Source organism: Scatophagus argus, chromosome 5, assembly GCF_020382885.2.
Source record: "Scatophagus argus isolate fScaArg1 chromosome 5, fScaArg1.pri, whole genome shotgun sequence".
NCBI lineage: Eukaryota > Metazoa > Chordata > Actinopteri > Scatophagidae > Scatophagus > Scatophagus argus.
In genome coordinates this window covers 14,823,270-14,844,579 of record NC_058497.1, presented here as the reverse complement: position 1 = coordinate 14,844,579, position 21,310 = coordinate 14,823,270, and the positions used below count along the sequence as shown (strand labels likewise).

The window sequence follows — 21,310 nt, the reverse complement described above, 5'->3', positions numbered from 1 at the left end:
GGGATTTTAGGAAAATTAAAGATGTGTTCACATATCGGCTCTCATCAAAACACACCATGTGTATCTCTGAGGCCTACCACTCATTCTGAATCCTTTTCTTTCCTTATAAAGTATGCAAAAACAATTCTTAAAATATTTTTAAATCTATGATGTTTCCATCCAGGTTCAAATTTATTCCCTTTTTATGCATCACCGCATTTTTTCTTTTTTCTATCTGAGAGCATGAGGTAGAAACAAATCGGGGACACGCTCATTCAAATGTTGTATGTTTGTGATCAAAAACTCTACAGGTTTTTCTTTTTTGTGATAGGTGCTATTGTTTAGGGCCTGTAGTTGACAGATTTGCATTTAAATACAGCAATTAGTGCTTCCAAATCTGAATGTCAGATCATTTTGAAAACAAACACGCAAAGAAACAAAAAGCAATGTCAGATGTCAGTATTTTAAATTGTCAGTGCTTGTGAGGCTAAATGAACAGTGGAGCTGTCATCCTCTGACAAACAGATCCCTAATTGCTGGTATTGTGTCAGAAAAGCACATTGTCTGAGCAGACTTCAACTGTCTTTTGTTTCATCAGTGACGAACATAACCATACATTCAGTATATTACGTTCATTCGAACTGAAGTGAAAATTTTAAATTCTCATTTTGTGACTAGTATTATCTTAAAAAATGCATCACAAACCAGCCCCAATGCATCACCACTGTAAATAAATCCTTGTGACAGTGAGTCTAACTGTCCAACACCTTCCATTCGCTGCAGTTACTGTGACATTGTGAGAGTCTAACAGCTTAGTGAAACTGATTTTCCTTAAAACATCATATATATTCAATAGGATATGGTCACAGCCTTGATGTTCCTTGGTTATGAATATGATAATATAATGAATATATCTGTTTGCTTTGATGTATGTTTTGCATCATTTCACCACTCTTACTACCATTCTACTCTCTTATTTGCCATTGCAACACTATGAAATGCAAACCTAATGAAGCCATACATCTCATCTTATTAGAATAATGTCATTAACACACCGGCACATCTTATTTTTACAAAACTCTTTTAGCTGTGCGGTTCCCTCTTACCTGTCTAGATTAATGTGTATGTCATTCTCCTTGTTCCCAGCTCCATTTTCATTCCCTCTTTCCTGCTCACCCACTCGTTAATTGGTTCTACAGCCTTTAAGTCTGCTGCTCCTGCTGACTAGAATTTGCCTCAAATCCCCTTCTGCATCTAATTCATTTTATCTCTGCACCTAATTTTAATTTTCACAACCCAGCAATTATTTTCTTACCCTTGTAAGTGTTTCTGTGGACAGTTTCTGTCTTTGTAATTTGTTATGTTATCTGTCACTGTTACTTTCTGTCTTTTAGCAAGTCCGGTACTGAATGAAGCTTAAGAGTGGATAGACAATACAGAGTTTTAAAAGTTTGTTTGGATGCATTCTTAGTCCAAACGTTTATAGGCTTGGCACATGTTTTTTGCACAGACGGTGAACTGTAATATCCTGTTCTGACTTTGAGAACACTTTCAGTACCTTTTAGATTTTTGTATCTCTCCCCTGAATATCTTCAGCTGATGCCACACCATTAGGCTTACATTAAGGACTTCATTTTCAGGCCTCTCAGCTGTACTTCATTGAGCTGTGTTCTTGATGTTTGACCTAACACTTACAAGCTGTAAAAAACAAATTACCCTGAAATTATGTTGAACTTTTCTTATTAAAGTCAAAATTTACTGATCCCTAAATAGTTGCAGGGGAGGCAAAAAAAAAAAACTCAAACCAGGATACTCCCTGCATCATGATAAGCTCAGCTTTTTTATTTTTTATCAGTTTGCCTCATTGACATTCGAACAGTTTCTATCCACTGCAGTTATACCTCCTCAAAGGACAGGCCATGAGGATGTTGCTTCCTGATGCGATTCCAGTGTGAGACATAGGGGACGTAATTTAGTCCTTTTATTTCTTAGTTCAGCCAAAGCTGATGAAGGCTTCAGCAGACTGAGCAGACAAATCAAGACAGTACCTTCCAAAGATACAGCCTTTTAGTACAATATTTTCTACGCACTGTCAGAAAACACAGTGTACCACATTGGTTGTGCCTTTGGATGACATCCTCTTACTTAAATGAGACTGAAAAATCCTCATATTAGCATTAGCTGAACTGAGCATGTGTGTGAGTGTGCATTAAGATAGACTTAACATTTCATTTAAGTCCTGGTGTTGCTATGCGATGGCTTCTTTAAAACACAAGCTCTTTGTCTTATCTCTTCACAGATTACAGAACCAATGGCAATAAGGCACACACATTGAGGTTTTCTTAAGCAAACCTGACATGTGAAGCCATGTTTTATATTCTTCAGGCACTGGATTTCTTCATAGTATCCTTATTGGACAACATATCTTCTTCAGGTTTTTAATATTGTAGATGTCTGCCCTGTCTGCCCTACCGCTTTCTGTCACCTTCTTGAGCTTAATATGGAGCTCTTGAAGTGAGTGCTGCAGCAAGATTTCTTTATTTTTTTTTTAGCTTTTCATTTATTACATTTATCTGCTAAACTGTTGACTTGTGAAGGCTAAATGCTTAAGAGGTGCTGTTCCGCCATTTCCACCGTTCGATGAGTAGTAAGTGTTCTTTTTAGGAAGTCCTTGGCAGCCTCTGTTGATTGTCAGGGGCTTCAAGGATTTTCTGGACACATTTCACTTGCAAAGGGCAGACTCTCTTAGCACTCTGTGAATTTCTTAATAGGGTCGTCTCTGTCTAACCTACAGTACATCTGCACTGCGCTGATTAGATTATCTAGTACTATCATACAGGTTCTGCACACATATTCCACCCTTGACTGTCAATGCAAAAAGCTGAAAAAGCAATTCTTGTTTGTCTGCTGGGTTTATTCAGCTTGCCATTACAGAGAGGATCGGGCCACAATTTAGACCCAACTAAATCTGAATGCAGGGAATATCATGGTGCATAAACCACGTGAAAAAAGTGGCCACATAAAAGAAGGATCTACACAATGAGATGTCTTTAACTTTGGATTTGAGCAGAGGGAACTAAGACTGATCACCTAGTAGTAAACAGTTACATTAATGAGAGAAGATACCAGAGGAGGGCAGAAGAAAGCCTTAGTGCACAGAGAAGAAGAATTTAGAGAGAAGCAGTGAGAGAAGACAGAAAAGGAGGAAGGGAGTAAGTGAGGCAAGAGTGCTTCTGTTAGGATGTGTAAGCATTGCTCTGGGGCACCAGTCTATGTGTGTACCCTGCAGATGCCCTGTGCTGTCTAATCTTATTTATTTGCCTGCTCTACTTCCTTTCTTACAGTACTTGAGACTGTTGTCACTGCTGGCCTGATAGCTGGTGCTTGCTCATGAACATCAACCTCTGCTCCCTCCCTTCTGAGTATCTCCTACTCTTCAAATGATGTCTTCCATGACCTGTACCTGATTATACTGAGAATCATGTCTTTCTTCACAGGCTAGTGAGAGGTCAGGGTAAATAACAGTATTCAGAAATCTTTAACTGGATGCCAGCCAAATGCTCAAACATGAGCCAGTGTTAATGAGTGTCTGCTACCTTATTGGTGCTCTCCTACTATGGTGTTAGACACTGGACTAACTGGACAGTCATCTAAAATGAGAGGCACTGGCAGAGAGAGAGAGAGAGAGAGAGAGAGAGAGAGAGCGAGAGAGAGAGAGAGAGACAGAGAGCGAGAGATAGGGACTGATATTCCAGCATAGAGAAGCCAGAGTGAAAAGAGATGACAAAAAGGGGAAAATAGGAAGAGAGAGAGAGAGAAAGAGACAGAGTGAAGCACCCAGTTATGCTTTTGGGACAAGAAGCGAGCAGGTAGTTAGAGGCCTTAAGTAACCAAAGAATATGCAACTAACTGAAAGTTTAGGTGAAAAGAGGTTTAAATTTGGATTTTAAATCCATGACAGAGTCAGACTGCTCCAGACTAAAGGGGAAGGAAACGAAGAGGCCCTGCAGTCTGCAGCCTGACTTCTTTTTAACTCTGGGGACTGACAGCAGCCCTGAATTCTGAGAGCCGAGAGCACAGGATGGAATACGAGGGTGAAGGAGAACAGACAGGTTTGAACAGGCTTGCCCACAGCTTTTCAAGTCATAAGTATCACCTTAAATTCTGATCTGACATGGACAGGGAGCCAACAAAGGGAAGCTGAAGGTGTTGTATGATCAAAATTCTAGCTGCATGAATCTAAACCATTTAAAAATATGTAATACTGGCTACAATATGTTATCAACATCAAGTCTGGATGGAACTAAGGTGTGAATTACAGTCTCTTCATCAGCCAAGGGCAACAAAGACTCAATTTTAGATACTTGATGCTGTGATAAATAAACAACAGTCAGGATTGTAGGTCCCAGAATTAAAAGGTGGTTGGTAGAGGAGGTAGTTGGTTTTCGAAGCTAACACCACTTTAGACAACCTTAGAAAGTCGTAACATTTGAAAGAACATAATCCAACTAGAAATAAACATATGACATGATTCTGGACAAGTCACACAGCAAGTGAGGAACTAATGTTGTACCTACTCACACTTTTCTGCATAAACACAGATGAGCCTTAAAGCTAACACAAGGCTGCTTTTGAATAAGTTTGGCTACAGTGCCAAAAAGGGATCAAGGATTCTAGGAAGATGATGCTTTAGCAGTGGACAGCATATTCCATACACACCAAGTCCAGTTTTTATTTACGCCATTTACGTCACCTGCTGGCATACTTAAGGGCATGTGTTTGTTCAGTAAACCAGGATGTATATGTCTTTAAACGTATTGTTTTGATATTCAAATTCAGGAGACTAGAAATGTTTAAATCACTGGTAATATATTCAACGGGGCCTCTCACTGCAGTGGAGGAAGCTAGGACAACATGGCTCACCAAGTGAAGCTGATGGTGGCAAACCAATGTACTGATACAATAGTACCAACATTGCAAGGGCAGCCTAGTGTTACAAACTGAATTAGAAAGTGAATGAGTTGCCACTGTAGTGGGTGAGTTCATGCACATGCTGAGTGAAAAAGAGTGAGAAAAATCTTTACTTAGAAATTCAAAGGTCTTATTCAGATGAATACTGAAAGCAAATCAGTAACAAAGTCTGAGATAAGATGTCCAAATTCTTCCAGAACTTGAGAATAAGGGCCAAGTGGTCCACAGAGTACCACAAGGTGGAATGACTAGAGTTTGCAGTCCTTGCATCTTTCAGTCTCAGTGATTCTTACCAGACTTATATAGGACCGTCCTGATCTTGATCAAACACCGGGATAAGACAGGCTAAATAAGGGCTTTCGTCTGGACTTTAAGATTAGAGAAGAATCAGTTATATTCTCTGGTAATTACTTCAAAGGCAATCATGGGGGAGTGCTTAGTTTTAAAGATTTCTGAGCAAGGAAATGCCTGAATGCGACACCTGGCCAGGAAAACCAAATTCTTAGACATGGAATATCTGAACATTTGGCTTTCTGCCCAGTATGGTGCCATGTTATTTGTGTAATCATTGGTTCATGGCAGTGGCCCAACTGTAAAGGCATGAAACAAGTAGCATACAGCAAGCAAAGTGATTATAGGTTAACTTAAAGCTTCCAGTTGCAATTGGTCCTATTTGGAAGAGTACCAGGCAAACCTGGGCAGCTCCATAATCTTTCCAAATATAACAATAGATACAGCATCTCACTTCACAGTAGTATAACTTTATGTTTCAATTATCTTGTTGATATTACACTTTATTTATTTAATTACACTTTTGAAAAAAAAAGAAGAAATTGCATTCTGTAAGGTGCACTGAAGTCAACAGACTTCATCCTGTCCTTTTTTTGCAACAATCGTAGCAAACCATTGCGGAATGAAAACAACATTAATCATTGAATGTCCTGGTGTTGGCATTTTTGTTGCAAAAGAAAGGTTTAAATGATACACAAATTAGAAAATGGAATAATAACCATGATGAATGAAATCATTTTACTGAAATAATAAGGTCAAAGGTGCAATAAGCAGAAGATCTATACTGTCTCAGAGCACAAATTGGCCTTTCCATATCTCCAAAGGTTTAAGTGCATTGCTTATCAATACCAGTTTCTCCGTAATTATTTTTCTAAGTGCTGCGATTTCCTGCTTTCTTGGAAACACACTTTTCGGTCCGTGCCCTGTTTTTGAACAAACACAACATTTTGTAATTCTTAAACAAAGAAGACAGCTGAAAACAGGTGGTCTGTGTGACAACACATTATTTTTGTAGTCCACTGTGCTGCATCATCTATTGAAGCTCTCCCGTAATCATTCTGTGTGCTTCTGTGAAAATGACTCTTAAATTTGTGTCTATTGTTTTATTTAGGGCCACAGTAGTGCTGGAATACTCCATTATTCTCTCATCTAAGAAGCTGCTGTGTGTTGTGTAAAGTGTAAATAGGAGCAACAGTCCATAAGCTGATGGTTCAGAAAAAAACTCTCTCTCTCTCTCTCTCTCACACACACACACACACACACACACACACACACACACATAACATGACCAAGATGCAACTGGAAGCTCTAACTTCAAAGTGGAGTTTACAATCATAGAGAGAAACTGAAGTAGCCTGCCGGGTGTTCTTCTCCTCCTATTAAACAATCCTGGCAACCACCAAATTAAAGTGTGAAAGCAATGCTAAAAATGTATCAGATGGACTATTGTAGCTGAAATTATGAGAAAATTGTTGCACCAGTTGCATCAGTTATGTGATGTGTAAGTGTGAGAGTGTGCTTTGATTGTTTTGGCTTCAACCGTTGGACATCCTCAGTTACTGTGTGTTTGTGTGTTGGAGATCAGTGCTGCCAGTAAACAAGAGAACTGTAAAGTCACAAAAAGTACAAACACAGTCTGGTGTACAATACACTTTGCATCTTAAGCAACTTCATGCTCACCGACATACATATAAAATGCAAGGAACACATAAGTGCACACAAATACATGTACATGCACTGATTAAATATATAACTAAAGCTATAACTACGTATGACTGATGTTTGTACATGTGCAATCAATATGTTAGAAAATGTGTTTACACTTTCAACATTCAAATCAGCCTCAAATCAATTTTATTTTTTTTTTTTTAGTTTTTCTTTGGTCTAAGTGACAGACTAATGGGAAATTTGCAAAGATGTAGCCAAACCACAGACTTTTTCTTTCACACAGTGTTTACGTCACAAAAAGCCGTGCTCTATTAAAACACCATGACCATTTACAGGATTTAGAAAAATAACTCAAAAATGTTCAGTCAGAAAATAAAGGGCAGACTGGTCTCCTAAAAGCATTTTCAACATCTGTGCAGTCAACCTGTCTGAAGCAAAGAAAACTGAAACAAACTGAAACACACTAAAACAAACTGTAACGCTTGTTTATAGACTCATTTTTTTAAAAATTAGTAATAACGAGAGAGAAGATAATAAAAATTGATGACTTCGTAAGACAAACTGCATATAAGGGTGTAAATGCTTTGAGGCTCTAACAGAAACATTTAAATGTGTTCAGGGATATGATTGTTTGCTGTCTCACTACTCAGATCAATCAATTTCAATACCCACTACTGAGATACAAAGGCCCAAGGTTTGCCCAGCTTTGTTTAGCACAGAGAGTGAAAACACAGCAAAGTCAGCATAGATTACACTGATTTAAGGATAGATAACAAGATGGTGCTGTACAGAAAACCTCAATGACAACAGAGAAACTTTTGCAGAGGAAAACTGTGTGAGAAACTCCAGAGCGAGTGGACGAGTTAAAGTGTTTTGTCAAAAACAGAACAAGTAGGTTCTATCAAAATTTGAACAAAATATCGTACACATTCTGTCAATATCATCACTTGTGTACATGCTGTAGTGATGCTAGTGCCCACACAAGAGGAAAGGCAGGAATAATGGTTTAAGTTTGGCAACACCCAGCTGATAAGCTTCCTATGTCCAGTAATAAATTAGCAATCATGCAAAGTGTATATTAGCAAACAACACTATCACTATCACTTGGTAACAGGTTATGTTAGGAAAAGTTTGTGTGAAAGCTGGTCTTCAATGCCACTAGTTGTGAGCGTTCACTCCAGCAGCCCGATCTCAGAATTTACCTCAGCGTTACCTTAGTAATACTTGTGTTCATCATTTATCCTTTAGTTTACCCTTTTCTCCTAAAATAGGCCTACAGCACAAACCTCTATGTTGCTCATTTTAGTATAATAAGCATTCAAACAAGGCCGTGCAAAGCTAACATTTTAATTATATATATATTTTTTAAAATGCTGCCATAATTCTGAGGCCAGCATTAAGTAGCTTTACAATACAAGAACAATGCTGCTTCCTATTGGGCCTACAACATGTCTTCAACATGGATTATTTTTAGGCTACCTGAGGCATCTTTAGTCTCAGTCTTTTAGCTTGAACTTAATCACGTATTGTAAGTTATGCAGCTGTCAAGTGCATATTAAGGAACCTTTTAAAACGGTTCTTTTAGTAGAATTATGTTGCTACCTAAATGACAGATGTGGCTAATTTAAGACTCTGGAGTGAGTTTAATCAATAGTCAGTTCAATCTCAGTTGCACAGCACTACTGGCATCCAAAAATACATTAAGATGAGACAAGCACACTGACAGATGTCAGATGCAACATGTTTATGATATTCTTTCCAACATATTGATGTCGATATGAAGGTTTTATATTGTTAAACTGATGACAAAGAAACATCTACAGTGTACCCAGCACTCATTATTAAACAGGTTAAATAGTGCTGTAGCCAACCAGGTGACCTCTGGATTGCAAGCAGTTGACCTGTCCTGGATATAATCCTTAAATAGCCTGACCTCACTTTCTACCCACAATCCCTCAGTCTTATGTCTAACCGCATCCTCTTACTCCCAGTTGACCCCAGCAGTGATCTATGAAAGCAGGAGGCATTATCTGGCTATCCTGTATTTCCACAGTAGTGACAAGGCTTTTCTCTACAGGATGGTGAGCTCCCTGGAGTCAACTAACAAAAAACAGATAAGAAGCACAAGTGTGGGTGTTTGTCTTGTACCCAACTACATGTCTTCCATGTAGGGTTTGGCTGCTTTCTCTTTTTCATCTGATAAAGTGAAATGAATTTCATTCTAAGATGAGAGTTTGCAGTATCTGATACAAACATTTACAAAAGCAGTGACAGGGTATGATACTTTAAGATACTTTGTTGAATCATCTGATTTGCAAACAGGGGTATTAACACAACAGTACATATGGGTGTAGTTTGTTATAATTTACTAGCTGCCGTGTTTTATTTGAAATCTCAGCCAGCCAATTATGGTGATAATGGGACACATAATAATTATGAGGTTAGAATAATTTGAGGGGAGAAAAGTAGGCTTGACTTTGCCCAGCAATTTTACATATTCTAATTAAAAATAATTACTTTATAATTCCCTTTTAAGTACACAAATTGTCCTTGTTTTTCTTTCTCCCTCGCAACATTACTGAAGTTATAGTTTTTGTTTTCCTTTTCATTTTTAAAGCAATGTTTTGAGGGTAATGGTAGGGAGGGTAAACTCTGTATTATTCTCTGTTTTTTTTTTTGTTTGTTTGTTTGTTTTTTACTGCTTTAGACACAGCCACTGTTTTGTAATTGCATTCCAATCTCCCCTAATATTTAAAATGTTTTTGACCTGGCATCAGGCAGAGAAAAACTAATAATGAGGCTTTTTTTCCCCCTTGTCGCTGCCGAGCACTAATCTCATCCAATCATGCAGCGCCGATGCAGTCATCACTTTGTTAAACCTTGCAATAAACCGCACTGTTAATCTCTCAATAAGCCCCATTTAATCAACAATTTGGTTGTACTGAATCACTGCTATTCTAGAGTCCTGAAATTTGATTGTTAAACTCCCTCAAACACACAGAAACACATTCATTTCCATATTACACACACATACTGCAAACAAACAAACAGAAGCACACCATTTACTACGGTACCTCCATTACCCCTCTACAATACCCTATACATCCCATTAGTGTTGTTTTGCTCTCTTTTCTCCATGATACCTTTATGTTCTTGGGCTTTGTTTGAAATGCTCGAATACCGATGGGAATTGTGTTTAAATGCGAAACTTCACATTTAAGAGAGAGAGACATTTCAGGGAGCAGAAACCATCTGAAATACTAGTAATAGATCAAGTTAAATTTGTGTTAATGGTATACCAGGGTGATTGCCTTTTCTAAACTGATTATTAACAACAGATTTTTCTCGTAGAAATGTCTGTGTGTAATAAAGTAACAAGCATATGCAGTTCTGATGGTACAAATAGGGTATTTAGTTTTGCCACCCATCTTCAACTCTTCCAACAGTAAGTCTCTCCTAACTCCCAATATCAGCCTATGCAAAGAGGAAGCAAAACCTCAAACTGATACTGATCTGTCAATACTGTCGAAGCGTTTGATTCCACCCTGCGATAGCCCCCATCCTAATTAGTCTTCTATCTGCCACAGCCCTCTTAGTTCCCAGGTCAAAATCATTGATGCTGGCAAAGTCAATGACTATCTTGTGAATTCCCTTTCTCAGAAAATAGCCCCCTTTTGTTGAGGGAAGAAGCAAGTCATCACAATTGTGTAGCTGCTTCACAGGCTGGCTGTGTAGGTGGCCGCTGCTATGACTTTTACAGAGCTGAAAATAAACCTGCTCATTCAGAGTAGCAATTACTGTCATTATTGTGGTGTTGCAGTAACACCCTCATTCTCTCTACACTTATCTTACGAAAAATTTTCTTGCAGCATCCTTCATGTGTAAAGGTACATCCATTTTGGTATCGATCTAAGATAGGGCAAAGAATGATTAACATTAAGAAACAAAAAAGCCAATGAACGATTGAAAACAAATATACAGTAGATTGCTGTTTCATTCTTATCCTGTATTAAACATTAAAAGCAACTTGTGCAACCACAAGCTGTTGTGCTCTTGGTGCCAAACTAACATCTTCATGAGAAAGACTTTCTGAACAACATCCGTCTTTTCAGGCCACTTACGTCTAATTCACTTCCCTATATTTAAACAGAAGAAGAAAGAAAAGAAGACGGGGAACTATCTGACTTGACTTGTAAAAAAACACAACAGGGACCACTCTGTCTTTTATTGGATCGACATATGCAATAACCTGGTATTCAGAGTACAAATTTCAAGACTGACAAGGGACTTTTCGCCAAGGAAATGCTGTCAAAAAGACGTGAAAACAAATGAAATTTTAGAGACCATCCAAAAACCCGAAAGACAGGTTGCACTGAGACATGGAAAGAAAGGCACAGGAAGGGCTAAATAAGCAGCACTGATGCACTCTCCAAAAGGAAAAAAAGCTCTCAGGGTAAAAATTCCACCCATGCATCAATAATATTGATACAGTAAGACATAAAGGTTACTGTAGCGGTGATTTCAGCCATTACCTGCTCAAATCAAGCCATGCAGGTAAAACTGGTAAAGCATCCACCCACAGTAAGGAGAAAGGAAGGTTGGCCCCAAGCCTCAAACAAACTCATTAGGTTGTAGGGTAGCTCTAACCTAACAACCAGTCTTGTCTCTCCTGAGGCACACACACACACACACACACACACACACACACACAAACACACTAGGGATGGGCGATATGGACTGAAAAAAATGATCCCGATAATTTCTGGTGTTAATCACGGTAATGATAAAAATGACAATAAATAAACACCAATTCAGCCTAATCTTTTTGACTATAAATCTATCACCAAAATAATAATAAAGGCTACTAAACTACATCAATTAAGTAGTACATCTGTACTGTAAAAAATGTGGTGAGTGACACCAAACAAACAAGTCTGAAATGTGAGAACAGAATCTATTATTTTTTAAAACATGTATTAAAAATTTCTGGCAGGCAGGCAGTCAAAAAAACAGTGCAAACAGCAAAAATAACTTAGCTTCTAAAAATCACAACTGCCTCCGTTAATTCTTTCCATCGTTTGCTCTGATCATCACACCTTGTGGAATGAGCAAATGCATCGGCAAGTTTCGTCTGAGTTGCTGGTTTTTCGGGCTACTGTCGTATTCCGGGTTGTGCTTGTGTTTGAGGTTATGGAACAAATTAGTCGTGTTACTGTCGTTTGTCTGCACTGTTTGTTTGCAAACCTTGCACGTGGTAAATTGCTGCTCCGCGTCAGACTTTTTAAAACCAAACCAGTTCCAGATAACGGAGCTGGATCCCTGGTAAGCAACGAGCTCCTCGCTGCCCGGCGTATCTGCTCCACCTTCCGCCATTTTTGTCAATATTCCACACGTGTTGGGCTGCGAGTGTGTCGCGCACTTACATGCGTTATCAATGGGAAATTTGTTGTTATCGTGGGATGACATATTCTCACCTGGGGAATGTTTTTGACGATATATCGTAACCGATAACATATCGCCCATCCCTAACACACACACACACACACACACACCACTGGCTGCTTTTTCATTCTAAGCCATGAAACACACAGACAAACACATGCAGGAACGGATGCAGATGTGTGCACACACAAACATCCACACACACATCCACACGCATACACACACAGCATCTCTGCTCCTGCTTTTTACTGACACACCTTTTCTGCTCAACAGAGGATTGTAAGCCCCAGGTAAAGCAAGCACAAGGCCCCAACTGTACCTGTCTGCAACTGCAACAACAGCAGCAACAACAACAACAACAGCAAAAAAAACAGGAAGTAAATAACATCGTTTTTTTCTGCCTGAGCCATGCCTCAGCTTACTGCACAGTTTTCTCAGGCGGCTTATATCTTGCATATCCTACACTGACCCGGATGTTGCTGTCAGCCATGTGGGACCAGAGATGCGGTGAAGGAGGCAGATTCTTTGAACTAGTGATTAGTGGATTCATTGTTTATATAAAACACAAACAGTGCATTATCCCTGTTATTATATCACCAGGGCATTCTCACCCACTGCCAAAGAAGAGACTATTTGTCACACATCCAAATATTCCAACCCCTCAGTCGCTAGGTGATGTTGCATAGTTTGGTTGCTTTTCTTGTCATTTAATGAGACTGTGGCCGAATGAGATTTCTGCAGCAAAGCTGGCTTCTTTAATTAATCATGACCAAAGAGGGCTGCATTTACATGAGGAGGAGAATGACCCAAACAAATCACAGCCTCTAGTGAGTTATCATTAGTGACAGCCAGTAATCAGCCACTACCTAAATTGTACTGGTTAATATAATATTAAACACCTTCTCTCTTCCACGACAATAAAAAAAATTCTCATCAGTGAAAAGTTCTATTATCTGTGTCAGTGTTTTTGACTTAACACATGAAAAATGCAGAGGGGCTGCGATAGCATTCTACAAACTAATAAGACTTACATGTCAAAGATGTCATTCCTTGTTGTAAGTGAAAATGGGATTTTGCGAGATAATGACTAAGTGTGGTATTTCGTGCCTGCAGTGCAACTCAACTGCAACCACAAAACTGACAGACCGGGACTTAAGATGCAACAAGTGAAACTGTGAAAAGGTCATATAACCAGATGGACTGGTAATGACAACAGAAACTGCAATCTTGTCTCATGGTTGTCACTTCAGATAAGTGAAGCAGTAGTGTTTTTTGTTTTTTTTTTCCATTTACTTTCAAGCTGCTCTGATCGCTGAGAGTAAGTAGGGATTAAAATTCTTCTTTGTGAGCATAGAACAAAATGTAATCAATGAGTACTCCCAATGAAATAACCATGTAGAGTTACTTTCTGTGGTGGTGGCGGCTTTGCAATGTCTACTATTTAGGAGCCTTGTCTGAAATGTCGAATTGATTGTAACTGACCCAGCCATTTGTAATAACGTTAAATTTGTGAATGGAATTACACCTTCATCTGTCCATGGTAGCACACATGATGTTGATCTAGATTTCGAAGAAAATAACATAATCCCCATATCTTTGGCCAACAATTGCCTTTTGCAGACACAGAACTACAGCATCGGGTCACCTGACCAACCTAAATCCAGCATTCACATCATTTTTTTTTTTTTAAATCCCTATCCCTGTTTCGACTTACAAATTCTTGAGGAACATCTCAAAATGCTCAAAGCTTTACCAACCTCTACTTCCCCTCAGTTTCATGATAGCTAAATTGTTTACTAGTTAATCTAAATTTGGTTGTAGGAAATGGCTGCCTGTCGTTTTGCGTAGGTTGTAGAAGAACCGCAATCGAGCTACTGCCCAGTCAACAACAGACCACCTAAATAATAAATAAAAATAGCTAAATGAGTTTAATGAATATGCAGAGTGGGTTAATTTTCAGTTGGTTGCAGAACGGTTCTACAAGGGTGTAAAAGCATATACTGGACCTACAGTGTAATATATTGCACCCTTAACTGAAATTCGATTAATAAACGCTGTGGATGCGCAACCATAAAATCATCAGTATCTGTTCAACAAACTACATTTTTTGTATCTGAATTGGACCGTGCTTAATCCAGGATCGGACTAACTGGAAGTTGTTCAGTTCAATATTGTTGAGTAAAATAACTACTTGAAACAAGTTTTTTTATAAACTTGAGTGAATAACCTTCGATCAGATACCAAATGAGTATTTTCCTTCATCATGACTACAGATATTTAAGTATATTATCGAATACTTGTTTCAGCTGAGTTCTCACTCAACCCTAATAAAAAGCACGGGGTGATAGGTCTTAGATGTAACTTCTATTTTTGTTCATGTTTGCGCAGCAACACGGCATGCAAAAGGGCTGTGTGACAGTGCATACAGATCCGCAAGTGTGGTGATTACTAAATGCTCTCTCAACCGATTGCATCGCTGGTCTTGTAGCTCTGAAGCAGCTGTGCCAATCATAGCTAAACAACAGCTCAGCAAGTGGAAAGCCTTTCATCAGAAAATATTGGGATTGTTCAGATTGTCACAACATGAACATACATAACCACAAATCTGCAGCCAATACTGGTCAAACTGTTTATGTGATTGCACTGGACTGATGCTATTTTTGCAAAAATTCTAATGTATCTCACCTTAGCCACATAGTTTTGTTTAAGTTGCACAATAACATTTGTAGTGCAGTGTTTTTCAAGGATAAAACATGAGATGTGACATTTGCTAAGAAAGAAAGAAAGTTGAAAAACAGGCTACGATTAACCCTAAATGGCATGCTGTAATTGGCCAGTCTGATGTGTGCAGAGGTCTGTGTGGTTGTACTGTAGCAGCCTGGTGGCGCCACAGACTCTCCATCTAAAAACATTGGCGTATGCATTGATTAATCTGGCGGTGAGAGGCTTAATCAGCATTGTGTGAACTATTCATGCAAGGACTTGAACGTAACAGATGTTCTGGGGACCAGAGTTTAAGGGTACAGGTGCCATTAAAGCTAAACTGTTACACCGTTTTTGTGAAAATTTTGATTTTCTTCCTTGTTATTCATTTATTCATTTCTGCTTTTTATCGGCAGCCAGTGATTCAGTAGAACTACTTTACATCCTGTTGAGGGCTGGTTAGACATAGAGTGTGTATTTTCTCCTTGCACCTATGGTAAAATAGCCAGTAATTTTGTACACACTATCATACCGCACTTCCTAATATAATACTATTGTAGGCACGGCATTAATAAACAGTGATAGGTGGGAATAATCTCCCAGTAACTAACTTGTTTCACGCATTGAAGACCTTGGTGCTGATTATTTCAATACTGTGCTTTTCTTTCAGATATTACATTTTCCTACGAGGGTACGTGAATGGCCAATAATTTATCAAAGCTAAGACCAAAAGGTCACACAGACAGAAGGATCTATGCTTGCTTTGTTCACCAAACAAAAGACTCCCAGACTCGAGGAAAATGTCAAGGAAGCTGCCACTGAAAGGCTCTTTAGTACAACCCTGGCTTTTATTTGGCACTTGACACAAGAGGTTGAAAAAAAAAAAGAAAAAAGTTCAACTTGATGTATGAGTCATCACCCCCACTTCATCTCAATTTCACCTATTTAATTTTTGGCCTTTAAAAGCATGAGATTCAGGGCTGAAAAAAGAGCTTTTGAGTGAGTGGTGTAAATAATTTTTTTTTCCCACACCATGTGCCGGAGTTGGACTGATCACAAGCTTGTGCCACTAATTTAAAGTCTACAGGGAGGGCACTCTTGTATGGACTCCACATTCCTGTTTCAGGGTGTTCAGACCAAACACACCATACAGCTGGATAATAGGGAAGAAATTTCATTTCTCCTGGGAAAGTCTGTTCTTTCTTTCGCGTTTTGCTATTTATCCTCATTTCTTCTCCTCTCTTTTAATAGTCATCCTGTCAATCGCTGTACATCGTCTGTCATCCCATTGGTCCAGATTGTTCGCTGGAACATCCAAAGAATTCCCTTGTGGGCCTGGAAGTAGTCTTAAAAGCCACTGAGCTCTGATTTTTTTTTTCCCTCAAACTCTACAGGAGCCACAGCCAATTAAGACCATCCCTGTCCAGTGAAATTCATTGTGCATGTATGTCTTTATGCAATGCTTGAGCGTTCACGCACACATACGTGGCTGCAAAAGAAGGTGCCTGATATCCTCTGACAGAGTCGCCTAACTGCAGCGAAAGAAATTTCACACCTCTTGAGGGAATACAGTGTGTGTGTGTGTGTGTGTGTGTGCGTGTAGCTCCCCAGCAGATCAGTGAGGTAGTCATGGAAAGGTTCGCTGTTCTTTCTCTGCACCCTTAGATTTGACTGCCTGTTGCTCATGCTTCAAAAGACCAAGACCAGAGGGCTGTTTTTCTAAATTAAAAATTTGTGATGCTGCTTTTCTATCCATCAGAGCATTTGGTGTGTACAAGTTATTTTGGTCAGCTTTTAATGGCAAGGCAGACACTTGGCAATTTTGTGTATTTGTGTGAACATGTATTCTAAATATAAGTGTGAATTTGTGAAGGTGTTAGTGATATTCAAATGTAAATTGCACTGTAAAGGCAAAGAATTCAGGGCTGTACACCTCACCATTTTTCTACTCTAGGCACCCAGAGATAAAATATGTGTGATAGCAAATATAATTAGTGTCAAAAAAATGTACGTTAAACTCAACTAAAAACTTGCACATGCAAAAAAACATGCAAAAAAAACACATGTAGTGTAACAAAATACTTCCCCCAGTCCCACATGCTCATTTAGGGTTTCACTTATTACTCATACACACTGCACCATAATGTTTATATATACCCTATGGATCGATATGTAACATGGACACACCATTAATGCACAGACAGACCAACCAGCTGACATAACTTTCTCAGCATATAACTGTAACCTGGAGCATAACCAGATCATGATGGATCTCCTATCAGCTTTTGGACCTAATTGGCTCCTCCACCCTTTCAGTGATGATTCTTGTCCCCAGAGTGTTGATATATTTGACATGCTGGGGAATGGGTTTCAAGACGGAGAGAATGTAGGCCAGTCCAATACATTCACAGAGAGCAAATACAATTAAATAATTTACTTGTCAAAGCACAATGGGCTTGGTGATCCACATGAGCACCGTAGCATTTTGTAAGACAAACAGGGGGGAATCATAATGATGCTTTGGAGCTGGTGGATTGCCACATGTGCTTTATGTATAGACATACAGCAATTCCACTGCTTGTTAGATAGGACTATGTTGAAAATGTTGGTGATCTGGAGGCCATTTTGAGGCCAGTTTCAGTTGGTAGGTTTTAGCTTCTACGCGGCAAAAAGAAGCTAAATGTAAAGTAGGGCTTATTTATATTTCATTGTAGCACACTTATGTTTCAGAAGGAACCACACGCAAAGGTCACTGAAGCTCAGTGTTCACTTTTTTGTTTATTTTCATTCAGACAAAGTTCCCTTTAAGCTTTTTGCTTCTACGTACTCAGACACAACTGTGGGCAACATCCGGACCTTTTTAGCATTCTGGGTCTGGTGCACAAACCGTGTTATCCATGGATCATGATTAGAAGGTCTATACTGACCTTGATATTTATGTAGTTTAATTCATCTGAAAGCATCACAAATAATCATTTAAGTATCAAAGTATACAAGATCCAAATTTATAATCATTAACTTGCATTAAGCCATGTCAGACTTCATAACTAAATATTTAGTTTACTTTTGCTTTACTTTTTTTCCTGTGCAATGTTCCACTGCAGAAAAAAACAACTGTGTCATTGCAAAGAGTTTCCTTTTTGCACATTGTGTCCCTTGTACTGGAAGTAATGCTTCAATTTGAAACAATTTTGGTACTTTATTCTTTTGGTTAGCACACTTGTGCCACCCTGGCCTAGCACACATGAGATTTCTCATTTTAAAGACTTTCAGATGTGTATGGTTAATAAATGAGGTTTTGATTTCACAGACAAGATCAAATTTGGGCGCCAGAACTCGATAAACAAACATTTGTTTGGGTTTGTAATTGGATTTAATAAGCACAGACTGTGACACGGTGTTGTTTTTGTTGAATCCATGTCATCTCTCCTGGGACCAGTGTGTTGAATTTAAATGTCACTATTGACTGACCAGCTGCATCAAGTGATTTAGCTTTAAACCCGTAATTATTGTGATAATAATGTTCCTTATCCACAGCTAAGTACTACCTTAATGTAAATACGCTCATGTAAGCCAATCACTCACAATGTAAATTGATAGCAGCTCTGCATATGGAAGCAGCCTCCTTGTTAGTGATGTATTTTCCTGATAATAATTCAAATAAGCCACACTGAGATAACTATCAGTTTTTTAATCTAAAAATTCTCCGAAAGTATCAAAGAGATTTGATTCAGTGAAGCTGTCAGTGTAAAATAGTTGGACTTGCTGCATCAGGCAACTCTGGCAAGGCTGTTTTCCTCACAATGAGGTGTGACAGACCAGACAAATGACGGTGTTGAATCCATATGGACGAATGATGTGTCTGCAGACTGTCAGACTGACACACAGACAGACAGAAAACGGACAGAACATCCAATCTCAGCAGATATCTTGATATTTACCTGACGGTGTTTTTACTTGGGATTAGCTGTCCACTTTTCTCTCTTAATCACGTATTCAAATTGTTAAATCTTCCCAAGTGAAAATGGCATACCTAATTTTCCTTGTTATAAAAAGCCTAACAATGTCCTTTGTACTATAAGTACCAATTTGGTAAGTGTTATGACCATGGCTGAGCTGTCCAGAGATCCATACCTGCTGACTTACAAAACATCTGCGGACTAAATGTCAAGCAGTACTTTATTGTGAAGGGTTTGGTAATATTTTGCATTTGTCTTCATTAATCACTGGCTCAACAGAAAGTGACTCGCTGCATATTAAAATCAAGGGCAATCTCTCTCTCTGTCACGTTATTTGGAAAATGGCAAACTTGGCATGACTGAATCATCAAAAACGCACTAAAATACACAAAATCTGTAGTCAAGTTAGGAGGACCCAAACGCAGACATGAAAGCGACATCAAACTACAGGCAGTTAAAGGTCACTATAAAATCTCTGTGACAGTAAGCACCACAGGTTTATCGAGAGAACTAAACGCAAACCACACCGTTTATTTCCCCCCCACCTGATTCAGATTGTCTGCTGTTGTTAACTTGTTAAAGCCGCTCAGCGAGTGTTGATAGGCTGCAGGACGGCGTGTGCAGCTACAGAGCAGCCGTCACCTGCCCTGCACGACGCGCCGTGTCGAGGACAGGCTGCTTCTGGAAAACCCAGGCACTAATTACAAACTGAAAGGCGCAAACATCAACTGAAACCAGCCCTCCGTGGGTTAGGAAGAACATCCTGACACATCCACACCGCCACAGCCAGAGGATTAAACTACAGCTCACTCAGAGCACTTTTCCTGGACTGGGGTTACAGAGGGAGAGCAAATGTTTGCTTTCAGTTGTTTTCCATCAAATGGCAAACAGCATCAGTACTGTCAACAATCGAAATGGTATACAAATAAATACTCCCTGAACAGCGGACACGCACTGATTCACAGAGACGGACTCAAAATGTTGGCTTGGAACTGGAAAAAACAGCGCGCGTTAAGGTGAAGCGAAAATGGTTTGGCAACAACAGATTCACCGTGAAAGTTAATAGTTCAGGAATCACAACCTATACATCACTTTGCATCACCAAGAATCTCATTAGTTAGGAGAGTGGACCACCGTTCCCTGCTCACTAGAAATGCTTTTCTATACCTCAGGGCAATGATTAGGGCTACAGAGTGACTGAAGCTAAAGATTAGGATTTTTTTTCCCAGCTTCGGCACATAACAGAGAAAGAAACGCATCGTCTTACCTTCACGCCATAAGTTTGATTGAATCTTTGTTTTTACAGGCACCGACTGTTAAATCCACGAGCGTCCACAGTTAGCTCCCACTGTATCCTTTGCTTTGCGCATTCTTTACTCTTTAGAAATGAACCGAGTCGGTACAGCAGCTCGGGTGCGAGGCATTAGAGAAAGACGTTGGAGGAAAAAAAAAAAGATGAGAGCCAAAAAAAAAAGGCTACATGGAAATAAAAAAAAATAAAACTGGTTTAAAACTGTTGTTTAGCGAAAATCTAGAGGGATGACTTTCTTCAGCTTTGGTCTTCAGAGGAGTGGAGGAGAGGTTGAAACTGTGCGGTGTCCGCCTGGTGTCCAGCAGCTTTACGCACGGAGTTACCTTCGTACTGGCAGAGGCAGGAGATGCTGCGACTGTAAAGAACTGTGGAAAATCAAGGCGGGGTTACATCTGTTTAAATCCCGGCAGGAACGTATGTTTCCTTCACTGTCGCTGGCATGGGTGAAACCTTATATTACCTTATTTTCTTCTCATAATTTCCATACAGCACTCTTTACTTCGCCTCCGGCTGCGCTTTTTAGTAATTAGTAACTAATTGAAAACGTGCATATAAAGTATTTCATCATCTGGTAGTGGACTGTATTGAGATTTGAAAGAGAAATTGTTTGACTGAACACACATTCATGACAGGGTCTGAGATAGACTTAGTGCATTAGTGCAAGACGTAGAAAATGGTAATGTAGTGGGAAATTAAAGAAACAGATGGACTGTGGTGGATCCATACAGCTATTAACAAATCTCTCTCTCTCTCTGTATCTCGTTTCCTTTCTCTCTCCTAGAAAAGGAATACTTTTGTCATTTCTCCCTTAATAAATCCCTAATAATTGAATTAAACTAGCTGGAAGGCTAGAAAACCAGTAGTATTGATGACAACCACTGAGACACAATGCTTTATGAATTCCACATCACAGCAATGAGATTTATTTCAACCCGCAGACTTGATGAGATGTGTTCAACACAAATTACACAAAGACCAGCTGACT

The 21,310-nt window shown here is 39.2% G+C and overlaps 1 protein-coding gene across 2 annotated transcripts in view; it reads right to left on the bottom strand.

The window, feature by feature from the left end:
- drd2a (dopamine receptor D2a) overlaps positions 1-20,974 on the bottom strand; it is a 36,494-nt gene extending 15,520 nt beyond the window's left edge. Inside the window, exon 1 of one of the 2 annotated variants that reach the window (XM_046389210.1) lies at positions 20,281-20,974. The gene's annotated coding sequence lies outside the window, so the exon portion shown is untranslated. The remainder of the gene's footprint in view (positions 1-20,280) is intronic. The other variant, XM_046389211.1, reaches the window with a different exon arrangement.
- Positions 20,975-21,310: the final 336 nt, after the last annotated feature.